A 22695-nucleotide genomic window follows, 5' to 3' on the forward strand; every position below is an offset into this window, starting at 1 on the left:
CTCTCTGTCTGTTGCGCGGTCGATCGTCGCGCCCAGCGCGGTAGACCGCACAACAGGAAACAACAATCCTGAGTGCTCGACTGATGTGCGGTCGACCGTCGCGCCCTTCGCGGTCAACCGTGAAGTAGAAAAACTGCCTGTTTGGATTGTTTAACAACATGCTGGCCTATCCACTTGATTCCTCTCACATAGAATCACTTGTTGGGTTCTCAAACACTGATTATCACATTCATATATGATATATATGATTATTTACCATAAAAGAATTATTTATCACTAATAATTCACATATATTCATTATAAAAATTTCGGGGTTCTACAGACGGGTGACGAAGGAATTTTTTCCCGTCGTTAGCATACAATAACGAAGGTTTTCAGCTCTTTAACAAAAGGAAATCCCTTCATTAAAGACGTAATTTCTTGTAGTGTATATTATGTTCGCATAAAATCTAGCTGATTGATGTGTTTTGATAGATTTAGTGGATGGGGAGGAATGAAGGTCTTAGTTAAACGGATCTATCCCTCAAAAATAATGAGTAATTGGTAAACCACTTGCAATATTAACTACACAAAAGACTAACACATGGATAAAAAATTGTCACGTTTCTCCCATCCTATATTTAATTAAGCATCATCATTAGACTAAAACTATCCATGATTAGAAAATTATGATAATAAGATATTTGATAATTTTAATCAATTCATAATTATCCATAATCTAAAAAATATCAAATAATCTACAATAATCCATAGATTTCAAAAATTATCACGCCCCCCTCCTTAAATTTTTTTAAAGGGATTTTGTTGACATACACCCCAAATTAATCATCGTAAATGCTTCCCAAGCCTTGATATTGATAAAGTAAAAGAATAGAGATATGATTAGTTCTGCTATAAACATTTAATAGAATGAGGGGAAAAAAAAACCTTTCCAGTGAATTATTTGTGAGTGAAACACTTCCCCAAACAAATTGCCGCGCAATCAAGTATGGGAGATTTATTATGTATGCAATCTAGATAACATTCTTTATAGCAAGAACCAAAGCTAGCAGAGCTCGGTGCAAATAGCGAGAAGATGACGATTGTGACGATTAATGTTGCCTTCATTTTCTTTGTGGCCTCCATAATCTTTCTACTAAAAAATTTTCACAACCTGAACTCTGTTGCTTGGAGAGTAGGATGCATGAAGCTAATTTATAGGTGAATGGGGGAGACTGAAGAAATATGTAAGATTGGAAGGAATTCCTTTTTATTTCTAATACATGAATTCTGTACAAAACGTTCATGTATATAAAGCAATGATTCCTAAAGATAGCAGGGAGATATTAGGTAAGTCCTAAACGTGGTAGGCTGGCAGGGAGGTAATTAGGTAAGTCTAGGTAATTAGGTAAGTCCTAAATCTGGCAGGATATCTCCTAATTATGAATAACCAAATATATACAAATAAACACTCCCCCTCAAGTTGGCGCATGTATATCGTAGATGCCCAACTTGCCTAGCAAAAATTAAAATTGTGACCTCGCTAACGCCTTTGTAAAAGTATCCCGCTGTTGGAATTGAGAACGTAAATGAGCTGTAACAATGTTTCTTGTTTGAATCTGCTCGCGATTATAGTGACAGTCAATTTCAATATGGTTGGTCTGCCCATGAGAAACTGGGTTAGCCGCAATGAGGATAGCAGATTGATTGTCATAGAATAACTCCATCGGTTCACGATGGACCACCAAAAGAGAAGTCAATAAAGACTTCAGCCATACAAGCTCGCTAGCCGTAGATGCCATGGCTCGATATTCAGCCTCTGTCGATGATCTCGAGACCGTGCTTTGCTTCTTTGTTTTCCACGACACCGGTGACTGTCCGAGCATAATAAAATAACCAGTGACTGATCTCCGCGTAATAGGACAACGCGCCCAATCTGTATCACAATATGCACGCAATTTCATATATTAGACTAGCTTAACCCTTCAAATAACAAAATTAATATACAAGTTAGTTAAGCCTCAAACAGAAGGGTTTACAATTACTTCCGAGGAGGCGGAATAAGAGACTGAATGAACTTTGTTCTGCCTTGTTAGCAAGGGCATGCATGGTAATTAAACTGAAGTAGCAAGAAGAACCTCTTATGTTAGATGTAGTAATTAGGAAATATATGGCTATTTTCATCCCATTTATTAGAAAAATAATGATATGCAATATTTAAGTCAAAGAAATTAGTTGATTTAATATAATAAATCTAAATATATATTGATGTCAATGAATGAGTTTATACTAATCAATACATATGTTGTTTATTCACAAATTTTGGAATTTCAATATATAAGTCTAAATATTCACAAGAAATTCATATAATTGTGAATGAGTTTATACTAATCAATACATATGTTGTTTATTCACAAATTTTGGAATTTCAATATAAAAGTCTAAATTTTCATAAGAAATTCATATAATTGTGTGTGTGTGTGTGTATATATATACATATATATATATATATATATATATATATATATATATATATATATATATGTGTGTGTGATATGTGTGTGTGTGTGATGGTGACTGTGTGTTGTGTGTGTTAGTTACACTCATACTTTTTTTTTTTTTTGCTCAAACATTAAGTGACCAGTCCAACAAACTTTCTTACCGTTGTTGATACTAGGATCCATGGTAAGATATTAAAGGAGACTCCGGTACCAAGTTTCCCATTGGACTGCAGTATGATTAGGTGTAAGACTAAATCTATGACCGCCTCATCACGCTCCTCGTGAGAGCAGCCTTAAAATACACTATTCACCTATCAAAAAATAGGCCTCAATCTCCAAGGTGGTGACTGTAACGAGCGGCCCAGGGGCGCGGGGGGCGCCAGATTTGCCCCCCCTCACTTTACCAAGTTCACATGAAAAACTTCGCAAAGTACAATGTTCTCTCATATAATTCCTTATATATCTAATACTATTATAAAAGTGTATTTGTATGTTAAAATATTTCTTTCAAAAATGCCCTCCAAACCACATACATGCACATATAAATATAAAATGAAAACATGCATAAATAATCACATCACATACATACGTGATCACTTGCATACATTACATAAATAAATTATAACCCTTCAAATTCTTCTCATAACCCCCAATCTTATTTAATCAACTTAATTATTTATTATTATTTTTCAATATATCTATTTTTATACTAAAATATAGAAAGTCTTACTAATTAGTAAATTTCCGTAGCTATATTGTATTTTACATTATATTATAATTATATTATACTACACATTATATCATAATCAAAGAAATATGTATAATGTAGTGTAATATTGTATATTCTATAATTTGAGGGTTATGTGTGTGGTGTGGCCTATTAATTGGGTTTATGTCTGTGGCATGGTATGTTCACCATTGAGTAGGTTGAAATTATATTATATTAAAATACAGTTAATTTTACTAACTATATTATCCTATTCATTATATCAAAAGCAAAGAACTATCTGCAATAATGTAGTGTAATATTATATACTCAATAATTGGGGGGTTACGTGTGGGGCGTTGTATGAGCTAGGTAAAAAATTTTATTATCAAAAAACAATTAATATTATAAAAATATAATTTTTATTCTATTAAGCACTTATCTTTAGCCTCCTCACATTCCTAAACTCTTAATTAATTATCTATCAATTTTCTATTTAGTCACTCACCCATAACTTCAATGTTCTTTAATTCTATTCGTTAATCTTCATCACTTTGCAATCAATTTCCCCAGCCTCTTTTAATGCATGCGTTACATGATTTACTCTCCTCTCTACTAATGCAATTTTCACTTTTTTACCCTCTCAAATTTAAATAATCACAATTATGCTCTCTAAAGATTTTACCATCATCAATGCCTTCTCTGAATTGAATTCAAATTACTGTTCATTTCATCTTTTCATCTCCTGTTCATCATAAAAAATCTTTTTAGCCATGAAACTTATAACAAATTTTTTTTGCTCTTCCATATATGCATGAACATTTCATTCTTACTCAGTTTCCTACCATGAAAAAAAGGGAAGATTGGGAGCGGATCCTTCAGCAAGAAATATATCAGTGAGTTGAATCTCGATATTAGCTATCCTTAAGCTTTTGTTTATGAACATTTTGTGTATTTAATGTCTAATATTATAGGTGCATGTGTTAATATACGGAGCATAGTCGAAGTGGCTATCAAGCTGGTATGAGAAAATTTAGAACTTGATTTTTGAGAAAATGACTTCTTTCTATTGAAATTACTAGTTTATATATTGGAGTTAAATTTATATGCATTGTCAATGAGAACATTAGTATACGGTGAAAACGTTGAGCATATACTTTCTGGTTTCACATAAGAGTGTGAATCATTGCTGATATAGATTAAGATTACTTCTTCTACGGTTTGGTAGAGACGTAGTAGATCGAGCTAAACTTATATTGATGATGGTAATTTTCTAAAGTAAGCAATTTTCCTTCTTATTGTATACTTCTCATTCCTCAATTTATATGCATGCCATTCTTATTGTGACGCCCCTAGTTTCAACAAGGTTGCAGTCCAAGGTAAAACTAAGAATGTCAAACCTATCACGCACTACACCGTGTAATAACACGTTTTACCATCACAATTACTATCTATCTCGTGGAATCAATAACAGGTGTAAGTACAGAACAGGTAATAGAGAATATACAAAAGGAGTACTAAACAACAGATATTCAGAATAATAATCATTTCCACTGATATAAAAGGATAAGTCTCTAAAAAGGAAACATCTGATCTGAATACAAATGTCTCGACATAAGAAATCAACTGAACTGATATTGAGACACATTACCTTTGCAAAACTAGAATATATACTCAAATGTCTTATAAATACATCTATTGTGGAGTTCTGACATAAACTGCTAGTAGAAACTATAGATAATAACTAGAGTGACTCCATCAAGCTACGGCTCTACGTGCACTTGGCTCGTTACCTGAAAGTGAGGAAACAACGAGCGTCAGAGCGCTATAGCAAGTAACATCTCAACCAACCCCAAGGGAAAAAGGGCTAGAAGGATAAAAAAATATCTGATAATACATATAGATAGCCAAACATCGACTGTGAAAATAAAATAGAAGTTTGATGTTTAGAAATTTACAACACAAGCATAAGTACGTCTCCCTTAGCTCAAATTGTAAATAGCTAAATATCAAATCCAAAAGCTATAACGTGGAGTAATAACTCCATCTCCAACTGAAATATCAATGACCTGTCATATATCAAATAAATACTCAACTCATGGTCTAAAATGAATAAATGTCCAAAATATGATCTGCAATAGCTTAAAGTCCAACACGAGGACTATAGTGGATTATAGTCCAACATGAGGACTTTAATGATTATAGTCCCACACGAGGACTTAAATAACTTATAGTCCAACATGAGGACTTTGATAGTTTATAGTCCAACACGAAGACTTGATAGTTTATAGTCCAACACGAGGACTATAATAAGCAAATAGTGTCAGAAATCACATATATATTGTTCACCCTCATGCCCCGGTGAATAAATCTAAAACTCATGTCTGTAATTAACTCATGTATACAAATATCAGTGTATATCAAACCCACATAACCCAGATATTATGTCAGCCACACAACTCGCACGTGAACAACAAGGCATGCACAAAAATAGGGCTCACGGTCGACCGCCAACATCCACGATCGACCATGCTGTGAGCAGAAGGGTTCTGCTCATCTGCACGCCCAGCGGTCGACTGTCATGGTCGACCGCGCAAGAGACAGAAGCTTGCTGCTTCTGCTGTGCGCACGGCGATCAACCGCCACGGTCGACCGCGTAGGTTTTGAAATTCCTCTACAGGTTCTATCATGAGGGTTTTGATTCAAAAATTTGTGTGCGACGATTATAACCACTATCAACCTTATACACAAGATATAATACATCAAGAAACATGTGAGAAACAGACTAGTCACTATAGGCAAAGTGAAATATAATTAAACATACATATTTGTGTCGAAACCTTCAAAAATAATTATTTTTCTTTCAAAACTCTAGTTAGAAACAATTTTAGATCTAGATCTATATTAAGAAAAATCGTGAGTAATCTTTATTAGCTGAAAACTTGTTCTTCTTGCAACATATTACATATAGATCAATCTTTATACATAAAATAACACGTTAGGCTCACAAATCATATGAAAACATCATTAGAAATGATTAGAAACATAGGTATAGGATTGGGCGAGATAAAACTCACCTAAGGTGTGATGAACTACTCTTAGCAACGTTATAAGACGTTCTCCTTTGCTGGAAATCGCTGGACCTCGCTCAAACTCCTCAAAATCCACCAAGAAACACCTAAAGAAAGAGCTAGGGTTTGCAAGAGGGAGGGAGGAGGCTGCTAGGGTTTTTCTCAGATGAAGAAGAGACTCTCATGAATTACAACAATATATATAAGTTCACAAACCCGACCCAAAAACCCAAACTGACCCGAAAAAATAAAACTGGCAAAACTCCCAACGGTTGACTGCCACGGTCGACCGCGCAAGAGACAGAGGCCTCCTGCCACTACTGCGTGCGCGGCAGTCAACCGCTACAGTCGACTGTGTAGGTTTTCTCCTGTTTGTACATGTTGTGTGTGTGCTGGTCTTGACACTTGATCTCTCTCATATAAAATACACTTGTTTGATCCCCAAACACTTGTTATCGCATTTATCTATGATATAAACATATATTTTACAATAAGAATTCATCCACTGTATTTTTTGGGGTTTTACATTCTTCCTTTCTTAAAAAAATTTCGTCCTCGAAATTCTAAAATCGTATCTTAAAAATTAATAATACAAGAAAAGCATGTCGGGAATAGTTAAGTTTCCACATACACATCTCATAGCATAAATTTTTTAGATATGAACATAGTAATATCTAAAGTTAATAAGTCTAAAATGTGAGTGTTCACGCCTTAATCCTAACAAAATGGAATTAGTATGTCGGGCGAAAAATCCAAACAAGGAATCCCCTTATATATATACCATGTATCCAAAATGGTTAAGAATTAAGTGATAATACCCCCATTCTAGTGTTAAAAATAAATATGACTATCCAAAATTATCATAAAACATAAGAAAACATAATCTAAATAATTTACCTGCTCAAATAGGTGTGGGTAGTCGTGACGCATATCCTCCTTGCGCTCCCAAGAAATCTCCTCAGATCCTCTTCGGTTCCATTGAACTTTCACCAAAGGAATTACCTTGTTTCTAAGTTTCTTGTCTTCTTTAGAAAGTATACAAACTGAGATCTCAATCGTAGTCAAATCACCCCGAAGCTCGTGTTAGACCCTAGAGGGGGAGGGGGGTTAGGGTCTTATGCTAATCTAATCTGATTTTATGCCAATTAAAACTAATTAACAAGTTATCCCAGCAAGTATAAAATACAACAAGATATGTGAGCTAGGATAAGTAATATACACAAGGGTAAACAAAATAAATAAGATAGTGGGCAATATAATCAACAAGCAATATATAAAGACGATATAAAATATGAGCAAAACAAAAAGGCGTGCCAATACAATCACAAACAAACGATATGATCACAGAGGTCGGTCTAACCACTTGACCTACATCTCCGCTCCTCACCCCGAGGAGATCTCCACTATCACAATCGGGTTTTCTACGTTCACCCGAATAATGTTTACAACCACACTATGTCAGTTTTTAACGCTCACCTATCAATATACACAATCACTCACAATGTCGGTTTTCAACGTTCACCGATCAACGTATACACTCACACTCACAATGTCAGATTTTAACGTTCACCGATCAACTTCCAGTCCTCACACTCCGTTTTCTAGCTAACCGAAAACTTTACAATCTCACAATTGTAACAAATAATCAATTTGTTCTCTACAATAGATGAGAACTCAATATAGCTCACTCTCAATCGTTATAATTCCCCACAACCCAAATTATACTATGAATGTAAATACAATAAGCTCAAAGGTTGTGTGTGTAAGCAATGAGAAAATCAAATCAAATCTAAACTCAACATAAAAACTAGCTTTAAAGAAAGATAATCAAATAACTAAGCAACATGTAAAGCTAGATAGAGTTTAGAAAACTTCTCCAATAAATGATAAGAGAGAGAGAGAGATGGATTGAAGTTCAAATATCAATGAATTGATCTCCACTTCCTCTTGTGGAATTCTTCACAAACCAAACCCTTAAACAAACTTAAAACCAAACTTAAACTCTTTTAAAACTTGTTTTAAAACATTTCTAGGGTTGCTATAAGACTGAGAGTATAAGGGGGCATCTGTATATGAAAAACGCCCAAAGCCAAGAGAAAAAGCAAGAAAATAACCAAAAAACCATCTCCAACAACAGCTCTGGAAACTTAGCCGTTGGAGCATATTTACAGTGCGGCGGTCCGAAACGCGCTATGGCGGTTGACACGCGAATGGTCAATGCGATAGCAGAGGAAAACTTCTAAGAGAGTTCGGACGGTCGACCTGTGAGCGGTGCGAGCCGTGGAATTATTAAAGCTGACGGTCGAAGCGCCGCGACACGGGTCAACCTCGTGAAAGTTTGTCTGCTAGCCGCACTAAAGATAAAAATATAGGAGCGGTCGATCGATCGGGCGGTCGACCGCTGAAATTGATGATATGGAATTGACAGTTTTGAACAGTATTCTGATTTTAAAAGCGGCTGTTTAAGAATAATATAAATAAATTCAGAAAAATATAAAACTTTGGGAAATGATTGTAGACATGATAATACACATGCTACAAAAACTGGTTTTCTAAAAGGACTTCACAAATAAGAAATATCATCATTTTTTAAAATAGTCCAAAACATGAAAATGTAAATATATGAATTTCGATATTTTGGCTAAACCATGTTTTGAAACTTTACAAAATAATTTCATAGACTTGAAGAAAGATGTAAACTATTATTGTGAACTCTATAAACAATGAATGTAGTATTTTATTAAAATACACATATAATGCACTAAAACATGATTTCATTGATCTAAATAAAATTGATATTGATGAAATCATATATATGCATATAAGTATGAAACAAAAAATATGTTTTCTAATTATATTAAATTGTTTCATATTAAAACTTGAAACCTATCAAACCAAACCATATATGTATATATATAACTATATATATACAAAACCAAAACGTATATGCGTGTATATGATTGAGCTTAAAGTACTAACACACATAATATAAACTCCTAAACCAAATGTACTCAAGCTTGATCTTGATCTTCAATAAGCTTGACTTGGTATACTTGTGGATGAAGCTTGAACTTGGATCTTCAATTTGAATTGTAAAGCTTCATACCACAATTCCGCCAACCTCTATTGGATATGATCGTGAATGCGCAACTCCATCCATCCTCCAACTAGTTGTTTGCCTAGAATAAATACGAAAACATAAACACTAGACAAACAACATTAGAAGTAAATTGTTTGTTAAACATCATCAAAATAAGAAGGCCAACAACTCGATCTCCGGAGCATCCAATACTCGCTGTCTTTCCTCGTCATGTAAGTGTTTTTTGAGCGGTTAGAATACATTCCCTAATCAATACTATCTTTTCGGTAGTCTATCTCATAAGTTCTGGTCCAAGTAACAAGTTATCCTCTGGCTCTGCCTAATACATAAGGGATCTACAGGGCCTTCCGTATAATGCCTCATACGAAGCCATACGAATCGTCTCTTGATAACTATTGTTATAAGCAAACTCTATCAATGGAATATGATCCTCCTAGCTGCCTTGAAAATCGATGATACAAGCACACAACATATCCTCCAACACCTGATTCACTCTCTCTGTCTGATCGTCTGTCTGAGGTTGAAAAACACTGCTGTGTAATAACTTGCTGCCGAATGAATCCTGAAAACTCTTCCAAAAGTGTGAGGTGAAAATTGATCCTCGATCTGATACAATCGTGTATGGAACTCCGTGAAGTCAAACTATCTCCCGGATAAATATCATCGCATATGTCTCTGTAGTATAAGTAGTCCTCACTGAAATAAAATATACCGACTTCGTCAACCGATCTACTATCACCCAAACTGAGTCATTCCCCTTCTTCGACTTTGGCAACCCTACAATAAAATCCAAAACTCACACTTGCTAAACATAGCATATAGCTGATGCTCCCTCAAAGTCTGCAAAGCCAATCGTAGATGCTGCTCGTGCTCCGACTCCAATCTCGAATAGATAAGAATATCATCAATGAATACAATCACGAACTTGTCCAAGTATAGATAGAAGACCCGGTTCATCAAATCCATGAATACCATGGGTGCATTGGTCAATCCAAATAGCATGACCAAAAACTCAAAGGACCCATATCGAGTCAGAAAGGATGTCTTGGGAATATCCATCTCTCGAACCGTAACTGATGATAACCAGAACGAAGATCAATCTTCAAAAAATACTATGCTCCCTACAGCTGATCGAACAAGTCATCAATCCGGGGTAAAGGATATCTATTTTGGATAGTGACTTTGTTCAACTCACGGTAATCGATACACAATCGCATACTACCAACCTTCTTCTTCACGAAGGACCGACGCTCCCCACGGAGAATGGCTCCGATGAATAAAGCCCGGAGCTAACAACTCATCCAACTGGGTCTATATCTCCCTCATCTCAGCAGGTACTATGCGATAGGGTGCTCGGGATATCGGGGATGTGCCCAGTTGCAACTCAATACAAAACTCTACCCCTCTTACAGGAGGCAATCCAGGTATGTCCTAAAAGACATCCTTATAATCTGAGACAATTCTAGTCTCGCATATATCTACACTCTGATTCTAAAGCATCACCTCCTCGATGTATGCTAGTATTGACTCTGCAAACTGGTTCCCTTGAGAGGTGGCCATAACTAACTCGGACCCATCAGACGCTCGCAAATTGACTGTTTTCACAAAACAGTCGATACTAACATGGTAGGAAGATAGTCAATCCATACCAAGAATGACATCAAACTCTAACATGCTCAACACTATCAGGTCTACAACAAACTCGGACTCGTCTAAGCTGATAATACACCTCCTACAAATGCTCTCCAGGAGCGACATCTCACCTAGTGGGGTGGAAACTAACAAAGGAACATCTAGAGGCTGAGCTACGAGTTGAAGTCTAATCATAAAAACATAAGATATGAAAGAGTGGAAAGCCCCCGAATCAAAAAGAATACGGGCTGGAAAGGAGTTCACGGAGAACATACCCTCCACTACGGCCCCGCTAGTGCCATGATCACGAGGAACCGCTGGAAGCTACTCTGCTGCTGGAGGTGGAGCATATGGAACTACCTACCCCTGAGGAACCTCCTGAACTACACGAACCTGTCCCTCAATCTTTGGTACCACTGGCGGTGCCTCCAATCTCATTTGTTGGCCTTGACCTCAATCCTGAAATCTGTTCTACTGCTGATTCTGCCCTCTTCCTTGCTGGGCTCCTGCTGGTGCACTACGACACTCTGATGCTTTATGGCCAAGCTTGTGACACTTAAAACAAGTGCCCTGGAATTTGCGCTGTTGAGACGCTCTCTGATCCTGCTGGGGTCCTCTCCTATGAGGGCCTTGCTGCTACTGCTGGGGTCCTGAAAAAGGTATCTTATTCTTGCCCTTTTCCTTAGTGTCCCCTTCCTTATCCTTCTGGAACATAGATGACTCATTCTCTTGAGAAGTGGAAACATCTGCTACCTCTCGAACTAAATAAAACCTCCTAGAAACGAGGTATCAACGAAGGTTAGGGCGAAGTCCTACTAAAAACATCTGAGCCTGGCGCTCTTCGGTCTGCCACATGCCCATAAAATGAAGTAAGCTCATAAACTTGCTCTCAAAGTTAGCTACAGACATGTTTCCCTGAGACAATCTGGACAACTCAAGCTCTTTTCCGGCCCATGCCGCGGAAGAGATATACTGCTTATTGAAGAAGTAGGTGAAATCCTCCCAGGTGAGTGTCATTCTCTAATCTGAAGTGAACTGTAGTCGATACCATCTCCACGCATCTCCTTTGAGACTATAAGATGCCAGCCTCTGTTTCTGAACTGATGTCACATTAAGTATATCGAGAATGTTGCCTACATCCTCCTTCCACTTATGTGTTGCAAGAGAATCTGATGATCCCTAAAACTCTTGTGCCCTCAACTTCTGGTAACTCTCCACTAGGTGGAGCCAAGTCTCCTGCTCTGCTGCTCTATCCGCAACTATCTGCGGGGTATGTGCGGGTATGACCTCCAGAAAATCCTCCGCAACGGGAATAGCTGGTGCTACTGGTGGTTGAACTACTGGTGGTGTGATGTGATTCGTCACAAGCTCCTCAAGTGCTGCCATCGTAGCGATTATGGGAGCTATTAAGTCGATCAAGTACTGGGGAACCTGCTACGGCTCGGATGGAGCCTGCTGTGGTGCTAGTGGAGCCTGCTACAGCTCTGTCTAACCAGCTCTCCGAGTACGAGGTCTACCACGTCCTGCCATCTGAGCATATAGAGAAAAGTTTGTAGGTCCTCGAACAAAACATATAAGAAATTTATATCATATATCATTTACTCAAATACTTTTAATATCACAAAAAAATATATTTGTAATTTTTGAATACGCGTATATAACATCCTCACTCATTCTAGAATTTCTAGCGGACTCTATACACGAATCTTAAGAAACTCTGCTCTAACTCCATGCACAGGATGATCCTAAAGATACTGGAACTAGAGCTCTGATATTAATTGTGACGTCGCTACTTTCAACAAGGTTGCAGTCCAAGGTGAAACTAAGAATGTCAAACCTGTCACGCACTACACCGTGCAATAACACATTTCACCATCATAATTACTATCTATATAGTGGAATCAACAACATGTGTAAGTACAGATCAGGTAATAGAGAATATACAAAAGGAGTACTAAATAACAGATATTCAGAAGAATAATCATTTCCACTGATATAAAAGGATAAGTCTCTAAAAAGAAAACATCTGATCTGAATACAAATGTCTCGACATAAGAAATCAACTGAACAGATATTAAGGAACATTGCCTTTACAAAACTAGAATAAGTACTCAAATGTCTTATAAATACATCTACTGTGGAGTTCTGATATAAACTGCTAGTAGAAACTATAGATAATAACTAGAGTGACTCCATCAAGCTACGGCTCTCCGTGCACCTGGCTCGTTACTTGAAATTGGGGAAACAACGAGCGTCAGAGCGTATAGCGAGTAACATCTCAACCAACCCCAAGGGAAAAAGTGCTAGAAGGATAAGAAAATATTTGATAATACATATAAGTAACATCTCAACCAACCCCAAGGGAAAAAGTGCTAGAAGGATAAGAAAATATTTGATAATACATATAGATAGCCAAACAGCAACTATGAAAATAAAATAGAAGTTTGATGTTTAGAAATTTATAACACAAGCATAGGTACGTCTCCCTTAACTCAAATTGTAAATAGCTAAATATCAAATTCAAAAGCTATAACGTGGAGTAATAACTCCATCTCCAACCGAAATATCAATGACCTATCATATGTCAAATATATACTCAACTCGTGGTCTGAAATGAATAAATATCCAAAATATAATCTGTAATAGCTTAAAGTCCAACACGAGGACTGAGCAAATAGTGTCAGAAATCACATATATACCATTCACCCTCATGCTCCGGTGATTAAATCTAAAACTCAAGTTTGTAATTAACTAATGTATACAAATCTTAGTGTATATCAAACCCATATAAACCAGATATTATGCTAGCCACACAACTCGCACGTGAACAATAAGGCATGCACAAAAATAGGGCTCACGGTCGACCACAAACATCCATGGTCGACCGCGTAGTGAGCAGAAGAGTTCTGCTCATCTGCGCGCCTAGCGGTCGACCGCCACGATCGACCACGCAAGAGAAAGAAGCTTACTACTTCTGTTGTACGTACGGCGATCGACCATCACGGTCGACCGCACAGGTTTTGAAATTCCTCTACAGGTTCTATCACGAGGGTTTTGATTCAAAAATTTGTGTGTGACGATTATAACCACTATCAACCTTATACACATGATATATTACATCAAGAAACATGTGAGAAATAGATTAGTCACTATAGGTCAAGCGAAACATAATTAAACATATGTATTTGTGTAACCTTCGAAAACAATTGTTTTTCTTTCAAAACTCTAGTTAGAAACAATTTCAAATACAGATCTGTATTAAGAAAAATCGTGAGTGATCTTTATTAGCTAAAAACTTGTTCTTCTTACAACATATTATATATAGATCAATCTTTGTACATAAAATAACACGTTAGGCTCACAAATCATATCAAATCCAAAAGCTATAACGTGGAGTAATAACTCCATCTCCAACCGAAATATCAATGTCCTGTCATATGTCAAATATATACTCAACTCGTGGTCTGAAATAAATAAATATTCCAAATATGATCTGCAATAGCTTAAAGTCCAACACAAGGACTGTAGTGGATTATAGTCTAATACGAAGACTTAGATGTTTATAGTCCAACATGAGGACTTTAATAACTTATAGACCAACACGAGGACTTTGATAGTTTATAATCCAACACAAAGACTTGATAGCTTATAGTCCAACACGAGGACTGTAAAAAGTAAATGGTGTCAGAAATCACATATATACCATTCACCCTCATGCTCTGGTGATTAAATCTAAAACTCATGTTTGTAATTAACTCATGTATACAAATCTCAGTGTATATCAAACCCATGTAACCCAGATATTATGCCAGCCACACAACTCGCACGTGAACAACAAGGCATGCACAAAAATTAGGCTCACGGTTGACCGCAAACATCCGTGGTCGATCGCGTAGTGAGCAGAAGAGTTCTGCTCATCTGCGCGCCCAGCGGTCGACCGCCACGGTCGACCACGCAAGAGAAAGAAGCTTACTGCTTCTGCTGTGCGCACGGTGGTCAACCATCACGGTCGACCGCACAGGTTTTGAAATTCCTCTACAGGTTCTACCACGACGGTTTTGATTCAAAAATTTGTGTGTGATGATTATAACCACTATCAACCTTATACACATGATATATTACATCAAGAAACATGTGAGAAATAGATTAGTCACTATAGGCAAAACAAAACATAATTAAACATACGCATTTGTGTCGAAACCTTCGAAAACAATTATTTTTCTTTCAAAACTCTAGTTAGAAACAATTTCAGATCCAGATCTGTATTAAGAAAAATCGTGAGTGATCTTTATTAGCTAAAAACTTGTTCTTCTTGCAACATATTATATATAGATCAATCTTTGTACATAAAATAACACGTTAGGCTCACAAATCATATGAAAACATCATTAGAAACAATTAGAAACATGGGTATAGGATTGGACGAGATGAAACTCGCCTGAGGGGTGACGAACTACACTTAGCAACGTTGTAAGACGTTCTCCTTTGCTGGAAATCGCTAGACCTCGCTCAAACTCCTTAGAATCCACCAAAAAAATGCCCAAAGAAAGAGCTAGGGTTTGCATGAGGGAGGGAGGAGGCTGTTAGGGCTTTTCTCAGCGCAAGAGACAGAGGCCTCCTGCCATTGCTGCGCACGCGACGGTCGACCGCCACGGTTGACTGTGCAGGTTTTCTCCTGTTTGTGCATGTTGTGTGTGTGTGCTGGTCTTGACACTTAATCTCTCTCTTATAAAATACACTTGTTTAATCCCCAAACACTTGTTATCACATTCATCTATGATATAAACATATATTTCACAATAAGAATTCATTCACTGTATTTTACGAGGTTTTACACTTATGAATTATAAATCTTGAGAATAATTTATATGCGTGTCATTCTCATGACTTATTTTGTAGGAAAGGACATATTAATTATCATTATTTATGATGAATTTTTGTGTCCAGGATTAAAAGTATCTTCTTTATAATAATTCTTTCTCTTTTTTTCGTAAAAATTATCTTATCTTTATCTAATTTATCTGTCATGGGAGTTATCCATTACTAAATTGAAACAGTGAGATTTATATAGGTACGAGGGTATAAAAGCCTAAAGATTACATATGTTTTGCTTAATAACTTTGGCAAGGTGGGTATGATTTGGGCATCTTGGTTTCCTGTTTTTATTCTAGGATTTATAGTGCTCTCTTTTAGTTCTTCCGATGTCGAGTGGCTTTTTAAATTTATGATTTTATAATATATGATGATCTCGATTGTTTGTTAGTTTCATGACATTTGACACTTCAAATAGGATCATAGTGACACATTTAATTTAAGGAAGGCTCAATTTTTGCAATGTGAAAATGCATGTTTTAAGTTCAATGTTTTGTTCGTGCATGTTTAAAGTTCATGTTCGTGCATGTTTTTACAAAACAGATGAGTTTTCACAATTGGGAAATGTGATTTGAAAAATTTCTTTATTTACATGTTTATCTTCATATATACAAATATTTTCTTAATTTTTACTAAATTTGGAGTTGTTTTGTTATTTTCAATTGAATTTACAAAACCGAGTTTTCAGCAGTTTTTTCAGAAACTGTTTATCTGTGTTTAAACATTTATTTCTATCAACTGGGAAGTTATTTTTCGGAAATTATTTCTCTAACATGTTAATATACATGTCTATAACCTTCTCTCAAAATTTCATGATTTTTGGAGTTGAGTTACTATTTTTAATTTATTTTACAAAATCAGATACGCAAATTTTCAGAATATGTCAAAACCTGAAATTGTTTGTGCACGTTGCTACCGTGCGATCGACCGCCAAGGTCGACCGTGCTACAGTGTGGTTGACCGTTTCGGTCAACCATATGCAGTCCAAAGAATAGTTTTTGAGTTTTTCTTCTCACGGTCGATCGAGACGGTCGACCGCCAATGTTACCGTTGCACAGTAACGGTGACTTGCTGATTTTTATCTTTTAGTTGTTTTTTGGGTTTTTGAGGTTGTTTTCTTCTATCCTATATATACCCCATTGTATTTATTATTTCACATATAATGAGATAGTTTTAAACAAGTTTAAGAGGGTTTTATAGTTTGTTTTAAGTTTGGGGTTTGTGTTTACAAAGGAGGAAGCTTATGTTGTCAATTGAGGGATTCATCCTCAATCTTCTTCATCCTCTCCTTTGTGTTTATAGAGAAGTTTTCTAAACTCTTATCTAGCTTTATATTTACTTAGTTATTTGATTATCATTCGTTAAAGCTAGTTTTTATATTGAGTTTAGATTTGATTTTATTTCACTCATTGCTTACACACACCCACATGAGCTTATTGTATTTTCATACATAGTATATTTGGGTTGGTGAGAGTTACAACAATTGAGTGTGAGCTTTCATTGTGTTCTCATCCATATTAGAGAACAAACAATTGTTGTAATTGTGCTTGAGTGTGAGGAGTGAACGTTGATCGGTGAGCGTTGAAAACCGATATTGTGAGTGATTGTGAACGTTGATCGGTGAACGTTAAAAACCGACATTGTGAGGTGTAAATGTTATTCGGGTGAGCGTAAAAAATCCAATTGTGATAGTGAATTTCTCCCCGGGAGAGGGGAGTGGAGACGTAAGACGGAAGGTCCGAACTCCGTGATCATATCGTGTGTTTGAGTTTGCTTTGGCGCACTTAATCTTATGTTTATATTTCTTGTCGCCATTGTCCATAGCTCATTATTTTTATCATCCACTATCTAGTTCATATTATTTACCCTTGTGTTAGTTTACATATCCTTGCATATATCATATTGTATAACTCTTTGGTAGGATATATCATCTTGTGCTAGTTTATATATCCTTGCATATATTTATTATATAGGATATATATTTCATTAGGATATATCATCTTGTGCTAGTTTATATATCCTTGCATATATTTATTATATAGGATATATATTTCATTGTTCATATTGCCTTATCCTAGCTAATATATTTTATTGCATTTCATTCTTGCTAGGATAACTTGTTAATTAATTTTAATTGGCATATAATCGGATTAGATTAACAAAAGACCCTAATCACCCCCTATAGGGTCTAACAGTTACTCGGCGCTTTACTATTTCCCTGCCTACGTACTGGTTGTGGCACGTGCTTATTTGGTGCTTGGGCATTTTTGAGATCGATGGCCCAAAAATTGGTATGCTTCGTTTTCACCTACAGGTGTTTGATCTGCTGCTACTCTCGGCTATCAGAATTTTTATAGGGATATCCTTCGATTCTTCGACTCGGCTTAATTTTATCCATTGGATCTTAACTGATCATTTGCCGTCCTCTCTCGTCTTATTGCCGGCCTCCTCTCCGGATATTGGCATTGCTTTTTGTCAAAAGAGGTTGTTTGTAATTTTCATATTGACCTTGAGGGATAATGCTTGTCACTACAAATTGTGGGGTAATAATTCCTTTTCATAGTTAAGTGAAAAATTAAAGTATAATGTTGGATTTCTAAAATTCTCAAACTTATCGAGGTTTCAAATATTTTGTGAGCGTGGTGCGAAATGATTAAAGTTGTCAGAGGAGTAATGAAACTATATTATGCTCGCATAAAATCTTGTTGATTGTGTGTTTTGATAGATTTGGCGGATGGGAGGAATGAAGGTCTGAGTTAAACGGATCTATCCCTCATAAATAATGAGAAATTGGTAAACCACTTGTAAAGGAATGAAGGTCTGAGTTAAACGGATCTATCCCTCATAAATAATGAGAAATTGGTAAACCACTTGTAATAATAACTACACAAAAGACTAACACATGGATAAAAAATTGTCACGTTTCTCCCATCCTATATTTAATTAAGCATTATTATCAGACTAAAACTATCCATGATTAGAAAATTATGATAATAAGATATTTGATAATCTCAATCAATTCATAATTATCCATAATCTAAAAAATATCAAATAATCTACAATAATCCATAGATTTCAAAAATTATCACGCGCCCCTCCTTAAAATTTTTTAAAGGGATTTTGTTGACATACACTCCAAATTAATCATCGTAAATGCTTCCCAAGCCTTGATATTAGGACATACACTCCAAATTAATCATCGTAAATGCTTCCCAAGCCTTGATATTAGTTAGTCACTTAAGTCTGACCCATTTGAAAATGTCTAAAATACGAGATGCTTGTATGGAGGATACAAGATTACGTTACAGGCAATTCTGAACGGAGCGGACACAATCGCAATCTAAACTGCTCAAATTTAAATGACATTAATTGGAACATTTTATTATGCTTGTACGTAAACTTATCCTTCCTCAGCTCTCTGGCAACAAATTAAAGTTTGAAACTCATTCAATTTTTAGGTACAACTCTTTGAGTGGCCCTTGGAATATCTTCTCCCTCCGCGGTCTGAGTACAAAAGGAAATAAGAAATAATCAAAATTCATAACCAAATGCAAAACTAAAATACATAATAAATAAGATAAAGTAAAAGAATAGAGATATGATTAGTTCTGCTATAAACATTTAATAGAATGAGGGGAAAAAAAACCTTTCCAGTGAATTCTTTGTGAGTGAAACACTTCCCCAAACAAATTGCCGCGCAATCAAGTATGGGAGATTTATTATGTATGCAATCTAGATAACATTCTTTATAGCAAGAACCAAAGCTAGCAGAGCTCGGTGCAAATAGCGAGAAGATGACGATTGTGACGATTAATGTTGCCTTCATTTTCTTTGCGGCCTCCATAATCTTTCTACTAAAAAATTTTCACAACCTGAAATCTGATGCTTGGAGAGTAGGATGCATGAAGATAATTTATAGGTGAATGGGGGAGACTGAAGAAATATGTAAGATTGGAAGGAATTCCTTTTTATTTCTAATACATGAATTATGTACAAAACGTTCATGTATATATAACAATGATTCCTAAAGCAAGCATGGAGATATTAGGTAAGTCCTAAACGTGGTAGGCTGGCAGGGAGGTAATTAGGTAAAGTCTAGGTAATTAGGTAAGTCCTAAATCTGGCAGGATATCTCCTAATTATGAATAACCAAATATATACAAATAAACACTCCCCCTCAAGTTGGCGCATGTATATCGTAGATGCCCAACTTGCCTAGTAAAAATTAAAATTGTCGCCTCACTAACGCCTTTGTAAAAGTATCCGCTGGTTGGAATTGAGAACGTAAATGAGCTGTAACAATGTTTCTTGTTTGAATCTGCTCGCGAATATAGTGACGGTCAATTTCAATATGGTTGGTCTGCCTATATAAAACTAGGTTGGATAGCAGATTGACTGTCACAAAATAACTTCATCGGTTCACGATGGACCACCAAAAGAGAAGTCAATAAAGACTTCAGCCATACAAGCTCGCTAGCCGTAGATGCCATGGCTCGATATTCAGCCTCTGTCGATGATCTCGAGACCGTGCTTTGCTTCATTGTTTTCCATGACACCGGTGACTGTTTGAGCATAATAAAATAATCAGTGACTGATCTCCGCATAATAGGATAGCTCATCCAATATGAATCATAATGTGCATGTTATTTCATATATTAGACTGGCTTAACCCTTCAAATAGCAAAATCAATATACAGGTTAGTTGTAAAACCCTAAAATTTTGAATATTTTGTAATAAATAATAATAAATGTGTTACATTATGAAAAAATTATATTTATTGATGTTTGAGTATGCTAGGAATTGATTTAAGATCAATTCAATGTATATATATATGAATATAGAAGTGATATTATGTACACAAATACTAGCCTGAATCTAGAAAAAATGACCAGTTACAAGTATATGTATTTTACGTACCGAAGCAGGCGATATCAAGAAACCCTTTTTTGAATTATTTTATTTAGAATCTAGAAAAACGTAAAAAACAAAAGTTGTAGGTATCTTCAATAGATTTCTAAAAAATCTTTATATCACCTTATTCCAAAGTTAGACATAAAAGTTATGGTCAAAATACCGAAGGTTATTTTCCTAGTCAGACTAGGTTCCCTGGTTCAGATCAAATAGCTTTGTTTCGGTTTGCCTCTATAAATACCTATTTTTTTCAAAAAAATTCCTCTCTTTTATCATACATATGAATCCTAGCAGCCACCATTTCCCCTCAAAAACTCTAGATCTTTTTCTTATGAATTTTGAGAGCTTTGTGAAGCACAATACCGACACGAGGGTGAGATCTTCGAGGAGTGACAAGGGAGAACGGGTTGTTTGTGCTCGTGGATTGCTTGCTGTTTATTTTAGAGGCTTAGAACGATATTTGTAGCAAGATTATCTTCATCCAAACCCATCCTTATAGTTAAATAACTAGTTTAGATATTTAATATGTGTTTTCATGTTTAATCTTAACTTGTGATGTTAAAAAATTAGATTTTTTAATGTTAAAACTTAAATGAATGCTAGATTAGTAATATTTTCTTGCTGTTTATGATAGTATTATGATCATGACCATTAGGGTTATTCATAATTTCATTTATATATGAGAAATTTAAGAGATGTACTAAGTATATATTTTCTACAGAAAATTACAGCACTTATATAAATTTTAACTGAGATTTTGAGATAGCTAGTAAATTCCAAATTTAACCAAACTAGTTTCAAATGAAAGCTATATGTATGTAGTTTCTAAAACAGAAAACTATTATTAAAAAGAGTTTGTATAGAGAAAGATATGTTCTTTTTACCACCCACATATCCTGCAGAAAAACTGTTGCATATGTATAATATTTATTTTGAGATTTGAGATAACAAATAAATACCAAACTAAATCAAACTTGTGCCAATTAAAATAAGGGTGAATCTAGTTTTCAAAACAGAAAACCATTTCTAAAAATAATTTTCCTAGAGAAAGATTTTCTTGTTTTACTAACAGAAGTTCTGTATGTTTTTCTGCTCATTTTGTGGAGCTGTGTTGCGCCATTTTGAGATGCGTTCGCGGAGTTATGAGCCACTTGATGTTACACGTATAGTCATGAATATGTTGTGTTACACATAAGTATCTCAAAGGGGATTTGACAAGTGTTGAATGATTTCACTTGAGTTGGAGTAATTTAAACATATGTCAGATATCGTTAATGAGCTTATCTCAGTACTATATAAGATAGTGCATCGATATGCCATATTTATATAGTTTATACATATGCTAGTGCATCGATATGCCATACTTATATAGTTTATACATATGTCGAATGTCATTAATAGGCTCAGCTTAGTACTATATGAGTACAGTTTATACATATGTCGGATATCGTTAATGGGCTCAGCTCAGTACTATATGAGATAGTGCGTCGCTATGCCAGATTTATACAGTTATACATGTGATGAATATCGTTGATGGGCTCGACTTAGTACTATGTTGGGTAGTGCGTCGAAATTCCATTTGAATAGGCCATTGAGTTGGGTTTGGATGCTTTGTCTAGTAGTCCGTTCCGCGCGAGGGTGCGATGAGGCTCGTGAGGCGTCTTCTAGGATACCTATATGGTAGGCCATCCCGCACTCATGTTACGCACCAAGATCACAATGAGACTAATGAGTCATGTATATTGTTTAGGATACCTTCAAGGTAGTCTGTGTTGCATGATAATGCGATAAAATTAAAATCTTGCAAAGAGTTGAAGTGAAACGATTATTTGATAGTCTGAGTTTTAGTAGATACTAAAAGTGTTCATGTCATACTCTAGTTGGAATTGAGAACGTAAATGAGCTGTAACAATGTTTCTTGT

General features: G+C 35.7%; 1 long non-coding RNA gene across 1 annotated transcript; it reads right to left on the reverse strand.

The window, feature by feature from the left end:
• Window positions 19222-19823, reverse strand: LOC109832435. Its single transcript, XR_002244770.1, has 2 exons — window positions 19508-19823; window positions 19222-19365 (listed from the first exon to the last, which is right to left on the reverse strand). It is a non-coding gene; the product is annotated as an uncharacterized LOC109832435 (long non-coding RNA).

The sequence above is a fragment of the Asparagus officinalis genome, chromosome 3 (genome assembly GCF_001876935.1).
Source record: "Asparagus officinalis chromosome 3, Aspof.V1, whole genome shotgun sequence".
Classification (NCBI taxonomy): domain Eukaryota; kingdom Viridiplantae; phylum Streptophyta; class Magnoliopsida; order Asparagales; family Asparagaceae; genus Asparagus; species Asparagus officinalis.